This window comes from Mandrillus leucophaeus, unplaced genomic scaffold (genome assembly GCF_000951045.1).
Source record: "Mandrillus leucophaeus isolate KB7577 unplaced genomic scaffold, Mleu.le_1.0 Scaffold169, whole genome shotgun sequence".
NCBI lineage: Eukaryota > Metazoa > Chordata > Mammalia > Primates > Cercopithecidae > Mandrillus > Mandrillus leucophaeus.
In genome coordinates, this window is record NW_012101687.1 from 4,672,096 (window position 1) to 4,692,544 (window position 20,449).

General features: G+C 38.5%; 1 protein-coding gene across 8 annotated transcripts in view; it reads left to right on the plus strand.

Annotated features, from left to right (window-relative positions):
• Positions 1 to 20,449, plus strand: part of FRS2 (fibroblast growth factor receptor substrate 2) — a 110,208-nt gene that overhangs the window by 13,554 nt on the left and 76,205 nt on the right. For 2 of the 8 annotated variants that reach the window (XM_011976613.1, XM_011976611.1), the window contains exon 2: positions 8,205 to 8,318. The exons of 5 other annotated variants lie outside the window; for them this stretch is intronic. The gene's annotated coding sequence lies outside the window, so the exon portion shown is untranslated. Of the gene's footprint in view, positions 1 to 1,243; positions 1,340 to 8,204; positions 8,319 to 20,449 lie in introns of all 8 variants that reach the window. One more of the 8 variants, XM_011976612.1, reaches the window with a different exon arrangement.

The window sequence follows — 20,449 nt, forward strand, 5'->3', positions numbered from 1 at the left end:
TTGTCAGTTTCAAGTGCCTAGTCATGCTGACATGTTAATACATTACTGTAGCCTTATCTTTATAGTTAAGTATACCCCTGGGAGACTACAGTCTCCTGGAGCTCTCAAGAGTATTGGCCTTGACTTTTTTTGATGGCTGTTTAGGAGTTTATATGGCTAATAATGTCTAAAGTCTGTATGTGTAACATACATGAATACAAAAATAACAAAACAACAAGAAAATTGTGCATCTTTTACTTTTCTGTATGTCTTGGGAGACAGCAGTACTGTATTGTTAGAGCAGTAGATCATTATGGTAACAACAGAAGATATTAAAACCTGCCAGGCATGGTGACTTGCACCTGTGGTCCCAGCTACTTGAGAGGCTGAGGTGGAAGGATCACTTGAACCCAGGAGTTCAACACTAGCCTGGGCAACATAGTAAGACCTCATCTTAAACACACACACACACACACACACACACACACACACACAAACAACTCTTAAAGTAAAACAGAAGGTTATTTATTTATTTATTTAGAGATGGAGTCTTGCTCTTGTCACCCAGGCTGGAGTGCAGTGGTGCGATCTCAGCTAACTGCAACCTCCACCTCCCAAGTTCAGGCGATTCTCCTGGCTCAGCCTCCTGAGTAGCTGGTATTACAGGTGCCCGCCTTCATGCCCCGCTAATTTTTGTATTTTTAGTAGAGATGAGGTTTCACCGTGTTGGCCGGGGTGGTCTGGAGCTCCTGACCTTAGGTAATCCACCCCCCTCGGCCTCCCAAAGTGCTGGGATTACAGGCATGAGCCACCATGCCTGACCTAAACAGGTTTTAATTGAATACTTACTAAGATTCAGACACTGTACTTAAGTGCATGTTTTCCAGTCTTCACAATAATTCTATAAATTTTGAGGTAGCCACATATAAAGATCCTCTATGTGATATATTGAGTAGATACTTGAAAATGTTGGTTACAAGGAATCATAAAAAATAACATCTTTTATTTTAACTAGAATATACATTCCTTCACTTTTTCCCTATAGTGTCAAGGTTTTTGTTTGTGGATGGGTCCTTTGATTAGAGTTCTGGATTGCCTTTTTTGGCATAATCCACAGCCACGCAGCATTATCCATTAAGTATCCTAATAGATTCTCTTTTTTATGGAGAAGAGAGAACATAAGGCACTTTCAGTGTAATACAGGCGTACCTCATTTTTTTTGTGTTTTGCAGATAATTCCTTTTTTTTTTTTTTTTTTTAACAGATTGAAGATTTGTGGCAACCCTGTATTCAGGATTCTGTATCAGTGCCATTTTTCCAGCCAGCATGTACTTACTTCGTGTCTCTGGGTCACATTTTGGTAATTCTCACAGTATTTGAAACTTTTCATCATTATTCTATCTGTTTTGGTGATCTTTGATGTCACTATTGTAATTGTTTTGGAGCACCTCAAACCGTGCCCATATAGGATGGTGAACTTGATCAATAAACGTGTGTGTTCTCACTGCTCCACCGAATGGTTGTTTCCGCATCTCTTTCCCTCTCCTCAGGGTTCCCTATTTCCTGTCCTGAGACCCCAAATATTGAAATTAGGCCAGTTAGTCGTATGATGGCCTCTAAGTGTTCAAGTGAAAGGAGGAGTCACACATCTCTCACTTTAAATCAAAAGCTAGAAATGATTAAGGTTAGGGAGGAAGGCATGTTGAAAGAGAAGCATCTTGTGCCAGTTAGGTTGTAAATGCAAAGGCACAAGTTCTTGAAGGAAATGAAAAGTGCTACTCCAGTGAACATCCAGATGATAAGAAGGTGAAAGTCTTATTTGCTGGTATGGAGAAAGTTTTAGTGGCCTGAATAGAAGATCAAACCTGCCATAACATTCCCTTAAGCCAAAGCCTCATCCAGAGCAAGGCCCTAATTCTGTTCAATTGTATGCTGAGAGAGGTGAGGAAGCTGCAGAAAAAAGTCTGAAGCTAGAAGAGGTTGGTTCATGAGGTTTAAGGGAAGAAGCCATCTATATAACATAAAAATGCAAGGGGGAGCAGCAAATGCTGATGTAGAAGCTGCAGCAAGTTACCTAGAATAACTTATTTATTTATCATTTTTCTTAGAATTATGTTTTATTGTTATATAGATGAGGGCTTGCTATATTGCCCAGACTGGTCTCGAACTCCTGGGCTCGCCTCCTTATGCACCAGAACCACAGGCCTGAGCCAACATGCCTCCCCAGAAGAACTAATTTAGATAATTGATGAAGGTGACTACCCTGAACAACAAATTTTTAATGTAGGTGAAACAGCTTTCTGTTGCAAGATGCCATCTAGGACTTTCACAGCTGGAGAGAAATCTGTGCTTGGTTTGAAAGCTTCAAAGGACAGGCTGACTCTCTACTTAGGGGATAATGCAGCTGGTGACTTGAAGTTAACATTCACCATTCCAGAAGTCCTAGGGCCCCTTAAGAATGATGGTAAATCTACTCTGTGCTTTATAAATAGAACAACAAAGTCTAGATAACAGCACATCTCTTTACAACATGGTTTATTGAATATTTTAAGCCCACTGTTGAGACCTACTGCCTGTAAGAAAAGATTTCTTTGAAAATATTACTACTCACTGACAATGTACATGGTCACTCAAGAGCCGTGATGGGGATGTACAAGATTAATGTTTTCATGCCTACTAACACATCTGTTCTTGTAGTCCATAGATTGAGGAGTAATTTTGACTTTCAAGTCTTACTGTTTAAGAAATACTATTTTGTAACACTATAGGTGCCATAGGTAGTGATTCTTCTGATGGATCTCTGCAAAGTAAATTGAAAACCTTCTGGAAAGGATTCACTATTCCAGATGTCATTAAGAACATCTTAATGTCGACCTTGTGTTTGCCCTTGTGATTTATGGGCGGAGGTAAAAATATCAACAGTAGCAGGAGTTTGGAAGAAGTTGATTCCAGCTCTCATAGATGTCTTTGAGAGATTGAAGACTTCGGTGGAGGAAGTAACAGCATATATGGTGAACATTGCAAAAGGATTAGAATTAGAACTAGAGCTTGAGGATGTGACTGAATTGCTGCAATCTCATGGACAAACTTTAATGGATAAGGAATTGGTTTTTAGGAATGAGCAAATAATAGTTTCTGAGATGGAATCTACTCCTGATGAAGATTTTGGGAACATTGTTAAAGTGGTAACAAAAGATTTAGAATATTACGTAAATTGAGTTGATAAAGCAGTGGCAGGGTTTGAGAGGATTGACGACTCCAATTTTGAAAGAAGTTCTATTGTGGGTAAAACGCAGTAAATTAGCACCACATGCTACAGAGAAACCTTTTGTGAAAGGAAAAGTCATTTGATGCGGCAAGTGATTGTTGCCTTAAGAAATTGCCGCAGCCACCCCAGCCTTTAGCAACCACCACTCTGATCAGTCAGCAGCTGTAACCTTGAGACAAAACCCTACACTAGCAAAAAGATGACCACTTGCTGAAGGCTCAGATGATCATTAGCATTTTTTAGTAATAAAGTATTTTAAAATTTAGGTATGTGTGTTTTTTTTAGCCATAATGCCATTGCACACTTAATGGACTATGGTACAGTGTAAACATAACTTTTGTATGCTCTGGGAAACCAAAAAATTTGTGACTTGCTTTACTGCAAAATTTGCTTTATTGCTGTGGTCTGGAACAGAACCCGCAATATCTTTGAGGTATGCTTGTATATAAAATCCTTCTACGTTTTCATGCTTTTCCTCCTAGTTAAAGCTGTTTTGACGTACACCTAATTCCATAATAACTTAAAAAAATACTAGCCGCTGAATCTTTTTGAACTTTTCAACATAATTTTCACAGAAACAACCTCCTTTTCCTCATAATTCAGTTCATATGATCTTACATTACATAATTACAATAACAAGTACAGTTGGTATAAACTGGTTTGGGAACGGACAGCTGGCTCTTATTAAACATTAAGTGCAGAAGGGTAGGGACATGTTAAGAAAGTGGTCTGCTTAGAAGACTACTAGGTATAGGTGATGAGCCTGTGTTGGGCATTAGGGAGTGATTTATGGAGGGATTGGAGAGCTTTATTTTTGTAAGTTTGATACAGTAGAAGTCTGTTAAAGAGTTTCTACTGAATTATTATTCCTCTTTCCATTTTATAGATGAAAAAACTGAGGCTTCAGAGAGTTAAGTAACCTTCCCAAGGTCAGGCAGGTGATAATAATGGAGCCCCAGGATTTTTACCTAGATCTGTATAGGTTCAAATATAGCATGTACTCTTAACCTTCTGTGCAGGTGTTTGATGCCTTTTAGGGAATCTGATTTACTCAGTCAATAGGTAATCTTGAGTGGTCTTCAGGTAGTGTTTGGGATAGAGTTCTGTAAGTTGTCCCACATCTTAGATACTGGCTTCGTTTTGCTCCTTGGTTCTTTTTTTGCACCAACTCTGTGTAAGAAAAATGAGGGTACATTCCAGGATAAAAATTAAGCTTATAAGGCTTGGTTAGGTGGCTTCTGCCTATAATCCCAGCCCTTTTGGAGGCTGAGGTGGGAAGATTGCTTGAGCTCACGAGTTCAAGACCAGCCTGGGCAACATGGTGAAATCCCATCTCTACAAAAATACAAAAAATTACCTGGGTGTGGTGGTGTACACCTGTAATTCCAGCTACTCAGGAGGCTAAGGTGGGAGGATTGCTTGAGCCCTGGAGGTCAAAGCTGCAGTGAACCATGATCGCGCCACTGGATTCCAGCCTGAGTAACCCTGTCTCAGAAAAAAAATTAAGCTTACAATTATTTGTTTTGTATTGACTATGTCTTCGTGAGAGTTATGGCTAAGACCTTTAGTTATAAACTGCTGAGGTCATTCTGAAATGAAAGAATGTAAAGGGCAAAAATGGAGTGTGGAGAGCACAGCCATAAACTTTACTCTTCGTCCTGTTAGATTTCCTTAAGTTTGGAATCTGATCAGTCATCTTGATGTCATTACTTATTTCATGAGGTATCAATTGAGCCATTAAGGTTTAAAGAAAAGAAATATATATACACACACATATACAAACATGCATACACACACACACACACACACACATATTTGTAGTTCTTTGGTATCTTTCTGTCCTTCTCATCTAGCACACATAAATGTTTTTCCTGATTAAACTTAACTGTTTTGTCCGTACTTAGAGCCTGGTGTTTTTAGTTGGCGTTTTGCTTTCCTAGAACATTTGGAAAAAAAATGAAATTACTCTATTTTTCATTAATTTTCAGATGCTGGCATCCAAAAATTTTCTACAAAATAAAATACATTTATTATTATTATTATTATTATTTTTGAGATGGAGTCTCGCTCTGCCACCAGGCTGGAGTGCAGTGGCACAATCTCGACTCACTGCAACCTCCGCCTCCTGAGTTCAAGCGATTCTCCTGCCTCAGCCTCCCAAGAAGCTGGGACTACAGGTGTGTGCCACCATGCCCAGCTAATTTTTGTAGTTTTGGTAGAGACAGAGTTTCACCATGTTGGCCAGAAGAGTCTTGATCTCTTGACTTTGTGATCCACCCGCCTTGGCCTCCCAAAGTGCTGGGATTACAGGCGTGAACCGCTGCGCCTGGCCAAAATATATTTATTATTTATTGGGTTTTCTGTTTTTATTAATGATGGCTGTAACCCCAACCAGAGCTGATAATCATCATGTGATAACTGGCATTAGCACATTGAGGTTTTTTTTTTCCCCTATGGCATATCAGACTTTTATATTGTCAAGTAAAACATATTGAGTTTTATTTCCTGTCCAAAAAAGGAATTTGGTTATTTTGGTTGTGTATGAAACTATATTTCAGACAGTATATAAGGCTGTCAGGCTATTTTTAAATCTCCAAAATAGCTTAAGGAACTACTAGTTCTAACTTAGGTGGTCCTGGACTCACTGTCTTTAAATGAGTTTAAATTTTGTTGTTGTTGTTATTTATAGTTGTGAATCCTTGACTTTGATATGATTATAATTATCATTAGCAGTACTCATTAATAAAATGTATGAAATACCTAAGTCGCCCTTGAGCTCTAGTAGTTTACTAATAAATATAAAATTACAGTTAAAAATGAAAATTAGCTGGATGTGCTGGCTCACGCCTGTGACCCAGCACTTTGGGAGGCTGAGGCAGGCGGATCATGAGGTCAGGAGTTCGAGACCATCCTGGCCAACATGGTGAAACCCTGTCTCTATTAAAAATACAAAAATTGGCTGGGTGTGTTGGCATGTGCCTGTAGTCCCAGCTACTCAGCAGACTGAGGCAGGAGAATCACTTGAACCTGGGAGGTAGAAATTGCGGTGAGCCGAGACCACGCCGTTGCACTCCAGCCTGGGTGACAGAGCAAGACTCCATCTCAAAAAAAAAGAAAAGAAACAGTTGGTGACATTCTTGTCCTTTTTCTTTGTAATTGTCAAGATATGTAAATACCACATATTCTGAGGTGTTTTTTTTACATCCTGTTTTCTTAACTATACCTTTTGTGAAGTTTTTGGGTTTTTTTTTTTTTGGCTTTTTTGGGGGTCTTTAGCCTGAATGTTTGCATCTGGCAAATGAATATACTGATTGTTTGATATGCTAGCTAACATCTTTTTTTTGCTGAGGTATGTTCTACACCTCAAGAGATTGTAATTGATTTTGACAACAAACCTTTGGGCTATATAGTTTGATTTGAAAAAAAATAGGTCATCAAGTCTAAAACATACTGATGTAGCAGTATGTTCAGATGGCCAAGTCATAACGTTGTTAACAAGAGACACAGTAAAAGGATTTTAACAAAAAATACACTACTCTTTATAATGTTACCGTTATGTATTTTCCCCATTTCAAGAATTTGCTTTGTAGTTTTGTAATCAAACAGATTGTTTGAATCTGAGAAAGAAGAGGGGACCTGAGTAGTATTGGCTGCTATCATATTAATAGTTCTTTATCTAATAGCAAAAACAAAAATCATATTAAATAGCAACATTTAAAAATTAGCTTGAAAAAGAGATGAAGTATTTCTTTAAATTTCTTGAGTTTTAATGACTAATTGAGGGATTATAGCATTCAGCTTATTTGGAATTTAAGAGCTAAAAAGAAAAATTCCATTAGAAAAGTACCTTAAAAATGTGTGGGGTTTTTTTTTTTTTTTCATTTGAAACTTTTGCCCAAGTTTTTGTCCTCCTTCTCTTGTTTTTAATTTTAACTGCCTTTTGGATTCAAATGATTTTAGCACTTCTTAGGTTCCTTACAAAATATTTCTGGTGTATGTAGCCATTTGAGATCTAGACTATAACCAGAAATTTCAGCCAGATAGTTTTCTCTTTTGGTGAAGCAGTTTGTAGAGTGCTAACAAAATTGTATTGTATTCAGTGTTATTTCTGTAAACAGATTGCTTAGGGTAAGATACATTCTTCGTTTATTTCTTGACTTCTTATGTTTTGTTTTGGTTGATGCGAAGTTGCCATAGTTATACTTTTCACTAAAGAAGAAATAAGTCCTTTACCTGTGGTTATTGATAACCTCTAGTAGTCTAGATTTTCAGTCCAAATTAGAAGTGCCTAGAGATAGAAGAGTAGAACTATTTATGGATTAGAAGATCTGAGAGAATGTCCTAAATTCTTTTGCTGTTTTAAAAATTACTCATTTTAACAAAAGTTTAGTATGTGTACATGATCTAAAATTTAAAGATACAAAAGGGCTTATTGTGAAAAGCAAGTCTTTTTTCCTACCTTTCTATCTACTAGGTCCCATACCCTGAGGCAGTTGCTGTTTATAGCACTTTGTCTTCTACATTTATAACCACATTCTTTTTCTTTTTTTTTTATTTTGAGACAGGATCTCTCTTGCTCTGTCACCCTGGCTGGAGTGCAGTGGTGTAATCTTGGCTCATTGCAGCCTTGACCTCCTGGACTCAAGCGATCCTCCCACCTCAGCCCTTGAAGTAGCTGGGACCACAGGCACAAGCCACCTGCTTGGCTGGTTTTTTGTATTTTTTATGAAGACGAAGTTTTGCCACGTTGCCCAGGCTGCTCTCAAATACCTGAGCTCCAGCAATCTGCCCACCTCGGCCTTTCAAAGTGCTAAGATTAATAGTCGTGAGCCACGACGCCTGGCCCATACATCGCTTTTTAATGGCTATATAGTATCCATCGAACGGAGTGTACTATAAATTCCCTTTTTGGTGGACATTAAGTTTGTTTCTTATTTTTGGTGTGTTTTGGAGACAGGTACCCAGGCTAAAGTGCAGTGTCACAATCATAGCTCACCACAGTCTTGAACTCTTGGGCTCAAGCGATCATTCTGACTCAGCCTTCCAAGTACGTAGGACTACAGGTGTACAGGTACATACCTCCATTTAAAATTTTGTTGTAGAGACGGGCACTCACTGTGTTGTCCACCCTGGTCTCAAGCACCTGACCTCAAGGACTCTTATCTTCACTTTCCCAACTGCTGGGTTTACAGGTGTGAGCCACAGTGCTGGGCCTATGTTTGGCTTTTAAAATAATGATTTAATGAATATTGTATACATATTTTGCCTGTGCAAATATATTATCAGTACTTTAAAATTAGAAGTAGAATTTCTGTGCCAGTGGATATACATTAGCATTTTTGATAAATATTTCCGAATTGTTCTTCGTGTATTCATTTCTAAAGATAGAATGTTAGTTTTATAAGGTACTCTGCAAAAAATATTACTAGTTTGGTTATATGCTGTTTATAATTAGATTTATTTTCTCTATTTTTATAAGTAGTTGCAAGCACTGATCACTCTTGTACAAACAACTGGCTTTCACTTGTTTACTTCATCAAAAATGTATTATTTTCGTTACTAGCAGTCACTGTAATTTTACTTTATGTAGATAACCTGTATCTTGTGAATGAATTGTGTTTAAAAAAGAATTTGGCCAGAGGCTAGGGGTAGAGGAAATGGAGAGTTTAAAACAAGACAGAGAAACAAAAAAAAGTAATTTGGAATTATGAATCTGTATTTCCATTGAGTCATATAAAATGGAGTAACAGGGAAATGGGAAAATAGTTACTGGTTCCACCCAGGGGATCTTGATACCTGTGATTCAGGTGAGTTGAGATGAATCAGGTCTTGAAGGAGATGATGGAAAGGGAAGAAAAGTAGAAATGGCTGTAATTGTCAGGAAGATTTATGGAATCTGAGAAAAGGGAAATGGAATGGAAAAGAAGATTTCTAGGGATAAGACAAAGAACCATCTGTATGTTAAGCATAGTTTATTCCTTTTTAAAAAAATCTCATATTTTTTAGGGGGCAAGTGAGTGGTTACTGTTGAAGTCACTTTAAGGATTGTTTTGGGAGACAGGATAACTTGGCTCCATATGGGTTTTTTTTTAGGGATATTCTATTCTTCCCTGAAGTGAAAACATACACGAAAACTCTTACCTTGAAGATAATGTTCTGTTATAGCCCACTTAGTTTAGAGGTATCTAGTGCTGGTCTCACCTGGTAGCAATAATTCTCTATTTGGTTCCATGGTGGAGCAAAACAGACTTGACTGTACAGCCATTGTCCTTCAGATGTGTCTAAATTTCTCAGCCTATTTATGAGCATCAACAAACACTTTGTGCATACTTCTGCCATGGGTTGAATGCGTCTATTTTCCTTTAATTTAGTTTAAAACTAGTAATGGAATTCCTGAGGTTTTGAGAGGAATAGTGTTGGCAAATTAAGTTTTGAAACTAAAGGCATATTAAGATACCAGGCAAAACAGAGAGACTATTGCTTTAGAAAGAGATCTTAAAACTCCGCTGACATTTGCAAAGCCAGTGTCTTATATTTATAAAAGCTTTAGATAGGAACTGCTGTTTTCCTAAAATTGTTGGTTTAAAAATAATTGTTACATTTGTGCATTTTAAAAGTTGCTTCTAACACACTTTGGGTATGTTTGAGCTCAGCCTTTTCAGCAAAGTATTCAGACATTTGGGCATCAGCCCTTTTGGTCTTATTCTGTCTCAGACGATTTATGGATTGTGGATGTCAGGGATTTGATAAGCTCCCATTAAAATTTAATGTGGTTTTAAAAATTGCTTAAAATGCCCTTTGAACCTGTTAAAATGTGCTGCCATCATCTGAATTAAGAGATTTAGCGGCCGGGCATGATGGCTCACGCCTGTAATCCCAGCACTTTGGGAGGCCAATGCGGGTGGATCACCTGAGGTCAGGAGTTCGAGACCAGCCTGACCAACATAGAGAGACCATGTCTCTACTAAAAATACAAAAGTTAGCTGGACATGGTGGCACATGCCTGTAATCCCAGCCACTCGGGAGGCTGAGGCAGGAGAATCACTTGAACCCAGCAGGTGGGTGTTGTGATAAGTTGAGATCGCACCATTGCATTCCAGCCTGGGCAACAAGAGCGAAACTCAGCCTCAAAAAAACAAAACAGAAAAGAAATTTAGCTAAATATTGCCAAAATGACAAATGATAGTACTTGTCATTTTGATGTTTGTTTGTTAAGTGTACTTTCATTCCCTTTAGAAAATACTAGCTGCATATACACAGGATTATGTTGATTTAAAATATGCCTTTTCCTGAATTAAATATCTTTAATACTATTTCGTCTGCATTCCATTAGTATTCCGTTGTGGCCTCAGCTATTTACGTGAATTTTACTCATCAATCCATGAGTTTCTTTGTGTGCCTTCTGTGTGTTAAATCTTTCTGTATGTTTTGTTTTCTTGTTAGGCTTCTTTTCAGAATTTTTCCAGGGCAAGAATTATGTTTTTTTATGTTCGGCAATGTTGCACAATGCAATATATACCTTACTGTAATGGGTAGGTGCTTAGAATTTATTTGTCCATTTGTGGTAGAGGCTGAGGCTGCAAAGTCCAATAAGGTAAGGACTCTACAAGTTCCTTAAATTTTGATAGGAGATAAAGAAAATAATTATAGTACCATAATAACTTAAAAATACATCTTTGAGAGGGCCAGAGCTCTGTCTGTGATGAAGATTTTACTCTGAAGAATGGTAACTAACTTTTGTAGAGTGTCTACTCTGTGCCTAGGGCTTCTGTCTCAGTTTTTCCTCCTAGCAGTCTTTCAGTATAAGCATGATATCCATTTTATACATGAAGAAACTGTCTCAGAGAGGTTATATAATTTGCTGAAGTTCATTTAACTAATGAGTTGTGGAGCTGGAATTCTAATTCACTTCTTTCTTTTTAACTGGGGCTTCTAAATGTTAGCATTATTGACATCTTGAGCCAGATACTTCTTTGTTGTGGGAGACTGTCCTGTGCATTCCTGGCTCTACCTAAGGCCAGAGTGAGTCAAGGAGGCATGTAGGACTTAAAATTTAAGGAGGCATTCACTCTCAGGATCTTGTAAGTGCTGACCATGTGTTTTATCTCACAGCACCTGAGTAAGTTCTCCTGCACTAGCCTGTTGCTTCTAGGTTTTTGTTTTATTTTGTTTTTGAGATGGAGTTTTGCTCTTGTTGCCCAGGCTGGAGTGCAATGGTGTGCTGTCGGCTTACTGCAACCTCCACCTCCCGGGTTCAAGTGATTCCCCTGTCTCAACCTCCCAAGTAGCTGGGATTACAGACGCCCACCACCACGCCCGGCTACTTTTTAAATTTTTAGTAGAGACGGAGTTTCACCATGTTGGCCGGGCTGATCTTGAACTCCTGACCTCAGAGCCACCCGCCTTGGCCTCCCAAAGTGCTCGGATTACAGGCGTGAGCCACCTTGCCTGGCTACTTCTAGGTTTTAATTCAGTATTCCCTGGTATTGATATGAGGAGTAAATCTCCTACACACTGAAATGTTTCTTGGGAGCTGAAGAACAGTGATGAACAGGAGATTTTCGGCATTTATTGTTTTCCTCATCCCAGAACACATACTTTTGGCCAAAAGTGGCTAATCAGAAATAGCATTTATAAATGCTAAATAAATACTTGCTAAGTATTATAGTGCTTAGAAACTGTAAGTGATGTGTTATGAAACAAACCTATTGCTTCAAATTATTGGAAACTTAAGAGAACAAAACTAAACTTGGAATATACTCAGCTTACTCATGCCTGGTGGGCCTTGCATTTAGCTGCTAGTTTTGGCTTATTTACCATTAGAAATTCCATTGATTGTTTTCTCATGTCTGTACTTCAATATAATAAATATTTCCTTGTTGTAGGGATATATCCACTAATACCTTTTGATTAACTATGCTGTAGCTTGCATGATAAACACAGTCTAGATTGTTTGGGTAGTTCTCTAGAATGGAGTATTTAAAAAATGGAGACTATAATAAAAATCTAAATTTTAGGAGTATTACAAAATAATGCTTAACAGTTTGGGAGGCTGAGGCAGGAGGATAATCCGAGGCCAGGAGTTTAAGACTGGCTTGGGCAACATAGCAAGACACTGTCTCTACAAAATAGCAACAACAACCAAAACAAAAATTAGCTGACTGCGGTGGCGCACACCTGTAGTTGTAGCTACTTGGGAGGCTCATGAGGGAGGATTGCTTGAGCCTAGGAGATAGAGGCTTTGTGAACTCTGATAGTGCCATTGCACTCCAGCCTGAATGACAGCGAGACCCTCACAAAAAGAAAAAGGAAAAAAACATAGTGCTTAATTGGAACAACGATTTTTGTAGGCAAATGATAAAGACAACTAATATCTTCTCTAACCAAAAGTTACCTTAGGCAGAAAGCTACAAAGTATAGAGTGTTTCCTGCAATAGAGTCAGTTAATTCATAGTATATCAGATTTGGAGGCCAGGTAGTTTAACTTACATTTAGCTTTCTGATAAAACATTAATATTTGACTTATGATAATACTATTTTTTTCTTTTAAGTTTTAGTGTGTTTTTTTGATAAATGCTCAAAACTCTGTTGTAAAACATATTGTCATGAATTTACACTTAAAGCTTGTAGTCTGGCCGGGCATGGGGGCTCAGGCCTGTAATCCCAGCACTGTGGGAGACTGAGGCGGGCGGATCACGAGGTCAGGAGATGGAGACCATCCTGGCTAACATGGTGAAACCCCATCTCTACTAAAAATACGAAAAATTAGCCGGGCGTGGTGGTGGGCGCCTGTAATCCCAGTTACTTGGGAGGCTGAGGCAAGAGAATCGCTTGAACTGGTGAGGCGGAGGTTGCAGTGAGCTGAGATTGCGCCACTGCACTCCAGTCTGGCAACAGAGTGAGACTCCGTCTCAAAAAAAAAAAAAAAAAACCAAAAAAACCACAAAAACCCAAAAAGCTTGTAGTCTGGTGAACAAATCCATTGCAATAGAAAGGAGCCTGTGAATGATAAAATATGTGTATCTACATATTTTTGAAGTTTCCAGCTAAAGTCAAAACAGCAACCTAGTTTGGGTTTGGTAGAGCTCTTACAGGCTTCAGATCAGATGTATAAACCAAACGTTTTCACTTACAGTAATAGCGTATAACAATTCTAACTTTCGGTTATATGAGTAGTTTTATCATTATTAGGAAACACTCTATACTTTGTAGCTTTTTGCCTATGGTAACTTTTAGTTAGAGAAGATATTAGTTGTCTTTACCACTTGCCTACAAAAATCATTGTTTAGGGCATAACAAATAGGAATCATACATTTATATCTAAGAATATAATTGTATCCAAGTGGCTGAAATTAACAACAATAGGTAACAGAGGACAATTCTGTGTGCTAGATGCTACTCTAAGTTACACACACACTCTTACTCCTTACATCTCCTGCAAGGTTTAGGTATTATTCCAAATGTATGAATGAGGAAATGAGGAAACAAAGATATAAAATGGATGATATTAAATAAAATTAAAGATAGAATGTTCTAGAGTCAGTTAATTCAACCTAGATTCATTTCTTTATATAACAAATCTTTATTGAGTATTGGGCCCTGTTGTCTGTACTGGGGACTGGGGCCATAGCAGTGAACAAAGCAAAGTTCCTGCACTCATGTAGCTTACAGACTGGTGTTTAGAAAGAGACAATAAACAGATAGTAGTAATAAGCACTATGAAGAAAGAGCTGGTGAAAGGGTTGGAATGTGGGGTGAGCTTAGTGCTCTTACCGTCTTAGTTCATTCGGGCTAATACAACAAAATACCTTAGACTGGATAGCTTATACATAACAGAGATTTATTTCTCATAGTTCTAGAGGCTGGGAAGTTCAAGATCAAGTGACCAGTAGATTCAGTGCCTGGTAAAGGCATACTCTCTGCTTCATAGATGACGCCTCTTGCTGTATCCTCACATGGTAGAGGGGGCAAGACAGCTCCCTTCAACCTCTTTTATAAGGGCACCAATCCCATTCATGAGAGCAGAGCCATCTTGACTTCCTCACTTCCCCAAAGGCCCTACTGCTTAATACCGTTGTGTTGGGTATTAGGTTTTAACATTAAATTTTAGGGGGATGCCAACATTCAGACCATAGCAGATGATAAGGAAAGGGGTTTCTCCTGAGGTTGCCTGAAGAGCATGGGAGAGTGAGCCCTGTAGATATTTGGGAGAGAACATTTCACGAGAGGGAAAAGCAAGTGTAAAAGCTCTAGCTGAGCTAATTTGTTTCTTACTGTATTCAAGGAACTGCAGAGAGAACAAGGGGCCTGGCCATTGTAAATACTTTTACTTGGGTGAGATAGAAAGTCCTTGGAGAGTTTTGAGCAGAGTAGTAGTCTGATCTGGTAAGTCTGCTGTGTTCCGCTAGTAGATGTATCAAATGGTAAGGTGATTATGAGAGTTTAACTGTTATTCCAGGAAAAAGATAATTCCACCAATATCTATATCACACCTTGTTTGTTTTTTCAGATTTTTTTGATGTGTACTTTAACTTTTATAGTAGATACTTGCTATCTTCTCTCATGTATTTTTATGTGAGATTTGTCAACTAAAGTGCTATTTTTCTGAATGTAGTGTAGGCCAGTAGCATTATACTATGTGTTTTTAGGATTACAGAGAAGACATAAGTTAGCCCTGATGGGAAGATTGCAGTCTAGTTGGAAAGGAAAGACTAAAATATGCAAAACAATAATTTTATGTTGTGAATCTATTCTATACAAGGAATTAATGTATCAAGGGATAAACGTCTAAGGCACAATGACTGTCCTCAGACTGCTAATAGTCTGGTAGAGGCTGAGACAGAGAATTTCGAACTCTACAAGTTTTGAGCTGAGTTGAGTATTAATTCACCTGCCACAAGAGCCATGAGGTGTAGAGCAAGCTTGTCCAACCTGCAGTTCAGGCAGCCCACGATGGCTTTGAATATGGCCCAACACAAATTTGTAAACTTTCTTAAACCATTATGAGGGTTTTTGGGTTTTTTTTGGTTGTTTTATATTTTATTTTATTTTTATTTTTATTTATTTTTTTTAGCTCATCAGCTCTTGTTAGTGTAGTTTATGTGTGGTCAGGACAGTTCTTCTTCCAGTGTGGCCCAGGGAAGCCAAAAGATTGGACACCCCTGGAAAGAATATGAGAAGCAGGGGAAGTCTGGCCTGTGCACGTTTCAGAGAGCTGGTGGAGCTTGAAGAAGTGGAGGATTGGCAGAGGTTATTCAGGGCATGGGAAGCACTGTGAGCCAAGCACATAAAGTCAGGTGTATTTGTGATAGTGGGTAAACCAGCCTTGAGCTGAGATTGTGTGTAGGATTATAAAGGAATAATAACACTATTGTTTATTGAGCTTCTATTATGTACCAGGCCCTTTGTTACACACTTGATGCTTATAACAACTTTATGAGGTATTATTAGCCCCCTTTTTACAAATGCTTAGCCAAGGTATCTGGAGGTTAAATTACTTTTCTAGGATGACACAGCTGGTAAATGATGGCAATATTACTTGAGCAGTTTGATTCTAGATACTATGAAAATGCTATTATAATGGTAGAATTGGGACTAGATAAGTGCCTAAAAGCTGGCAGAGTAGGCAACTCTTATGATTATAGGCAATAGGAAACTATTAAAGATTGTTGACTAGAAGTGTAACCTAGTGAAGACTTTTCAGGAGTATTATTCAGGCAATTGTGTGTATAATGTATTGGACAGTGACCTTTGCAAAGGTCAATTTAGAGGACAGGCGGGAGGATTTAAAGAGAGTTGAACTAGGATGCTTGAATAGGAATTGAGACATAAGTCCAGATGGGACCACTTTTTGGAATGTATTTTTTTCTTGATGATAAAAATATAGAAAACATACAAAGTTACAGGAAAATATAGAGCAGATGGAACTTACTTGTTTCTACCAGGTACCATGTAGAAATGACCCCTGTTAATATTTTAGGGCATTCCTTTTCAAATCCGTCCCATCTCATGCCTTCCCCTCTGCCCTCCACCCTCCAATTTTGGAGAAAGCGTCCACAAGGCTACATATCTCCTCTCATAGAGTGTGAAAGTTTTTAAGAAACAACATTCTAAAATAATGTGATTTTATTTGCATGCATGATTTTATTTGTGGAACGAATGAGCTGGTAAATTCTGGAATTCAGTGAATGGAGAGGGATATGAATCACAGGTAGCTTCTAGATGTTTAGATTGTGTGAATGGTTATATAGGAGAATTTAGCTAGGTTTTGATGGTGAGGTTGGAGTAGGGTGGGGGTGAGGGGTGACCCCAAAGAAAATGGTGTTGAATTTGATGTGCTGGTACAGTGTCCCGAGTTGGAATCTGGAGCTTAGTTGAGAATTTGGGGTCATCAAATAAGCCGGAAAATGTGGAGAAAAAATTGAGTTTAAAATGGCCACAATTCTGGTCAGAGTAGTGTTTCTGACACTTCAGTTTTTTTGGGGGGCCATTCCAAGATTCAGTTATTTCCTTAATATCTTTAAATGACTCTTTTCCTTAAATACATTTATTTAAAGAGAAATTTTATATCGGTACTGTAAATGGAAAACTAGTATCACTGGCTTTGAATAGTTGGCAGTGGCAACATTAAAATAACAACAAAATAATGCTATTAACTTTTAGATAGATGCTGTTACCTGTTAAATTCTCTGAGCCTAAATCTGCCCAGAAAAAGAAACCAAAAAAACAAAACAGTAAACGACATGAAGAGACTAAGATCTTGTAATTAGAAGGCTTGAGGGATTGAAAAGCTATTAGCTTTCTCATGACATGATTGGTTATTATATACATTCTACCTAAAGTGGGTATATATCCCACGCATACTAAAGTGGGGAACACCGAGGTATGGCAGAGGAAGAGGAATTGGCAGTGGGAATAGAGAGGAATTGATAAAATACTTTCTCAGTGTGTTAGGAAGTTTTATCTAGAATTTTTTTTTTTTTTGGAGGCGGAGTCTCGCTGTGTTGCCCATGCTGGAGTGCAGTGTCCGCATCTCAGCTCACTGCAAGCTCCGCCTCCCGGGTTTACGCCATTCTCCTGCCTCAGCCTCCCGAGTAGCTGGGACTACAGGCGCCCGCCACCTCGCCCGGTAGTTTTTTGTATTTTTTAGTAGAGACGGGGTTTCACCATGTTAGCCAGGATGGTCTCGATCTCCTGACCTCGTGATCCGCCCGTCTCGGCCTCCCAAAGTGCTGGGATTACAGGCTTGAGCCACCACGCCCGGCCTTTATCTAGAATTTAAATTAGTAAATGAAAATGTGGTCAGGGCGCCTAACAATGATAAGGAAAATACATTCTTAGCTTTCAAATATAGTATCTATTAGAACATTCTTTTGATTATGAGTCTGGTCTTATGATTGAGTCTTAGCAGGCTTATTTAATTCAACGATAATATTTCAGTAGATAAAATTTGTAGATACCGGCTTAAACGTGAATTAGACTGTCATCTTTTTATATATGAACTGTCTATGAAAAGGAAGAATTCCACCCCTTTTTAGATCCTACTTTGAGGAAATGTGATTATATGTAATAGGTATAGGGAATACTTTTGAGGAATAGTTTTGTGAGTCATATACAAAGGTATGAACCAACACTGGTCACAAATGTGAAGTTGTTTTTACTTTTGGTGAATGGGGGAGGAATGAATATATTAATGGTTTACTTGTGTTTTTTGTTATCCTTAAAACGAATTTTGTCCCTTAATTCTGAACACATTTTTTGGAAGTTTTTTGAATTTGTGGTGATTAAATCATTCTACTTTTCTGTGGATTATGCATAATAGTACTTTGTTGTTCTCTACATTATAAAATTAATTTTAAAGAATAAGGGGAATATATGTGTTTTTCCCTGCCTTCTTTTCAATCTGAATTGAGATGGTCCCAATTTAAGATGAACTTTTTATGTTGAAAAAAGACTTGTTTAGGAATTGCAATCCTTAAAAAAAAAAAAAATCATTAAATTGCTACATATGATGATTACAACCTTCCCCCTGCCCCCTTGAAAGAATGAGACAAAATATAAATAAGTACACAGTGTAATTGCCAGGACACAAAGCTCTGTAATGTACCTGAAGTACAGACTGCTCATGGCACCTAACTGCCATTTGTAACAGTGATTCTGTTGGGGTAGAAAGACATTCGGGACTCCCAACCAACCAGTGAATCATTTTGGAGTGTACCATGTTGAAGTTTGGAATAGAAGTAATTGTTTCTAGCAGAAGAGATGTGTCAAAAGAGAATTAGATATCTCGTGCTGTTACCTGCTCTTGAAAGTGCCAGAAATTGTATTTAGTAGAAGGTATAATTGTTGAAATATTTCTTTTGCATTATATTAGGACTTTTACACTTAATTTTGAGCAACATTCAGTTTAGCATAACAAACAAATTAGATTAGACATGTGATTCACTGTAGAAATATGCTCCACTGCTCATCTGGAGATTTTTCTGGTTCTCAGTTTCTTCAAGCATATCAGGATTCTTGAACTCTGGACGGTGTGGATGGTTATGTGAAAAGAGGTGATGAATTGGCTGTATCACCTGAAAGTAAATTCCCCATCTTAATCGGTTGATGTTGGGATTTCATTATCATATTGTTTATTAAAACATCATTCTATTGTTGTTGATACATTTTCCAGGTTACAAGCATTCTTTACTAGACAGCATTAGCGTAGACATCTGTGGAAGCATGTGTGAAACAACTGTATGGAGAAACATGTACAGGCTGGAGTACAGTGTACAGTCTCCATGTACAGGCTGGAGTACAGTGGCACGATCTTGGCTCACGGAAACCTCCACCTCCTGGATTTAAGCAAGTCTCCTGCCTCAGCCTCCTGAGTAACTGGGTTTCATGGGCACCCGCCACCACACCTGGCTAATTTCTGTATTTTTAGTGGAGGCAGGGTTTTACCACGTTGGCCAGTCTGGTCTTGAACTCCTGACCTCAAGTGATCTGCCCACCTCGGCCTCCCAAAGTGCTGGTATTACAGGTGTGAACCACTGCACCCGGCCAACACCTATCTTTTGTATTAAAGGGACATCATTTATTAGAATGGACTTTGTTGAATGCAGCTTTTCCAGTTGATAATGAAGTTATTCTAAGAAATCTTATATATAGCACAGTTTACTGTGAATTTTTTTTTTTTTTAAATTATTACAGCGATGGGGTCTCACTGGTTGCCCAGGCTGGTGTCAAACTCCTAGGCTCAAGCAGTCTTCCCACCTCAACCTCCCACAGTGCTGGGATTATAGTCATGAGCCACCATACCCAGCCACTGTGATTTCTGGTTGATGGCAGCTTATCCAGCAAATATTTATTGCATGCCTATGTGCCAGACGTTTTTTAAGGTGCTAAGTATTCCACAGAGAAGAGGAGACATAATCTCTGTTCTGATGGAGCTTTCACTATGATGAGTGAGACGAGCAGCAAGCAAATTAATACATACAGTCTGGTAATTATAAATATGAGGGAAATGAATGCAGTGTGTGGTTTCAAAGCTGTGTACCCCATTATGGAGATCTTTCTTTAGTTTCCAGGCAAATTTATAGTCTGCCTCTGGTCTTCCTGTTGGAGGTGTTGCTGAAGCTAGAAGGAAATCTACCTATTATCTCAGCAGCAGCAGCAGCAGCTGCCACCACCGCCGCCTACAGCCTTTCCCTCCAAGGAGTCCCTTATTAATTTTGCTACAGAACAAATTACCATAAATTCAGTGGCACCCACAGTTCTATACATCAAAAATCTGGATACAGTGTGGCTAGATTCTCTGCTCAGGATATCACAAGGCTGAAATCAAGGTGTCAGCTGGGATGATTTCTTGTCTATAGGCTCTGGCGAAGAATCCACTTCTAAGCTCATTCAGATTATTAGCAGAACTCAGTTCCTTGCAGCTGTAGGACTGACGTCTTGTTTCTTTGATGGCTGTCAGCTGGGAGCCACTCTCAGCTTATAGATGTTGCCTTTATTCTTTGCCATATGCCCCCCCCTCCATTTTGAAAGCCAGCTATGGAGAATATCCTTTTTGTCTAATCTCTCACACACCAATCTCTCCAACTTCTGTCTTCTAGACCCACCTTTGAAGGATTTTTGAGGTTAGTTCAGGATTATCCAGCTGGATAATCCCATTTTCTTAAAGTTAGCCTGATCATGAAAGTAAAATCCCATCATATT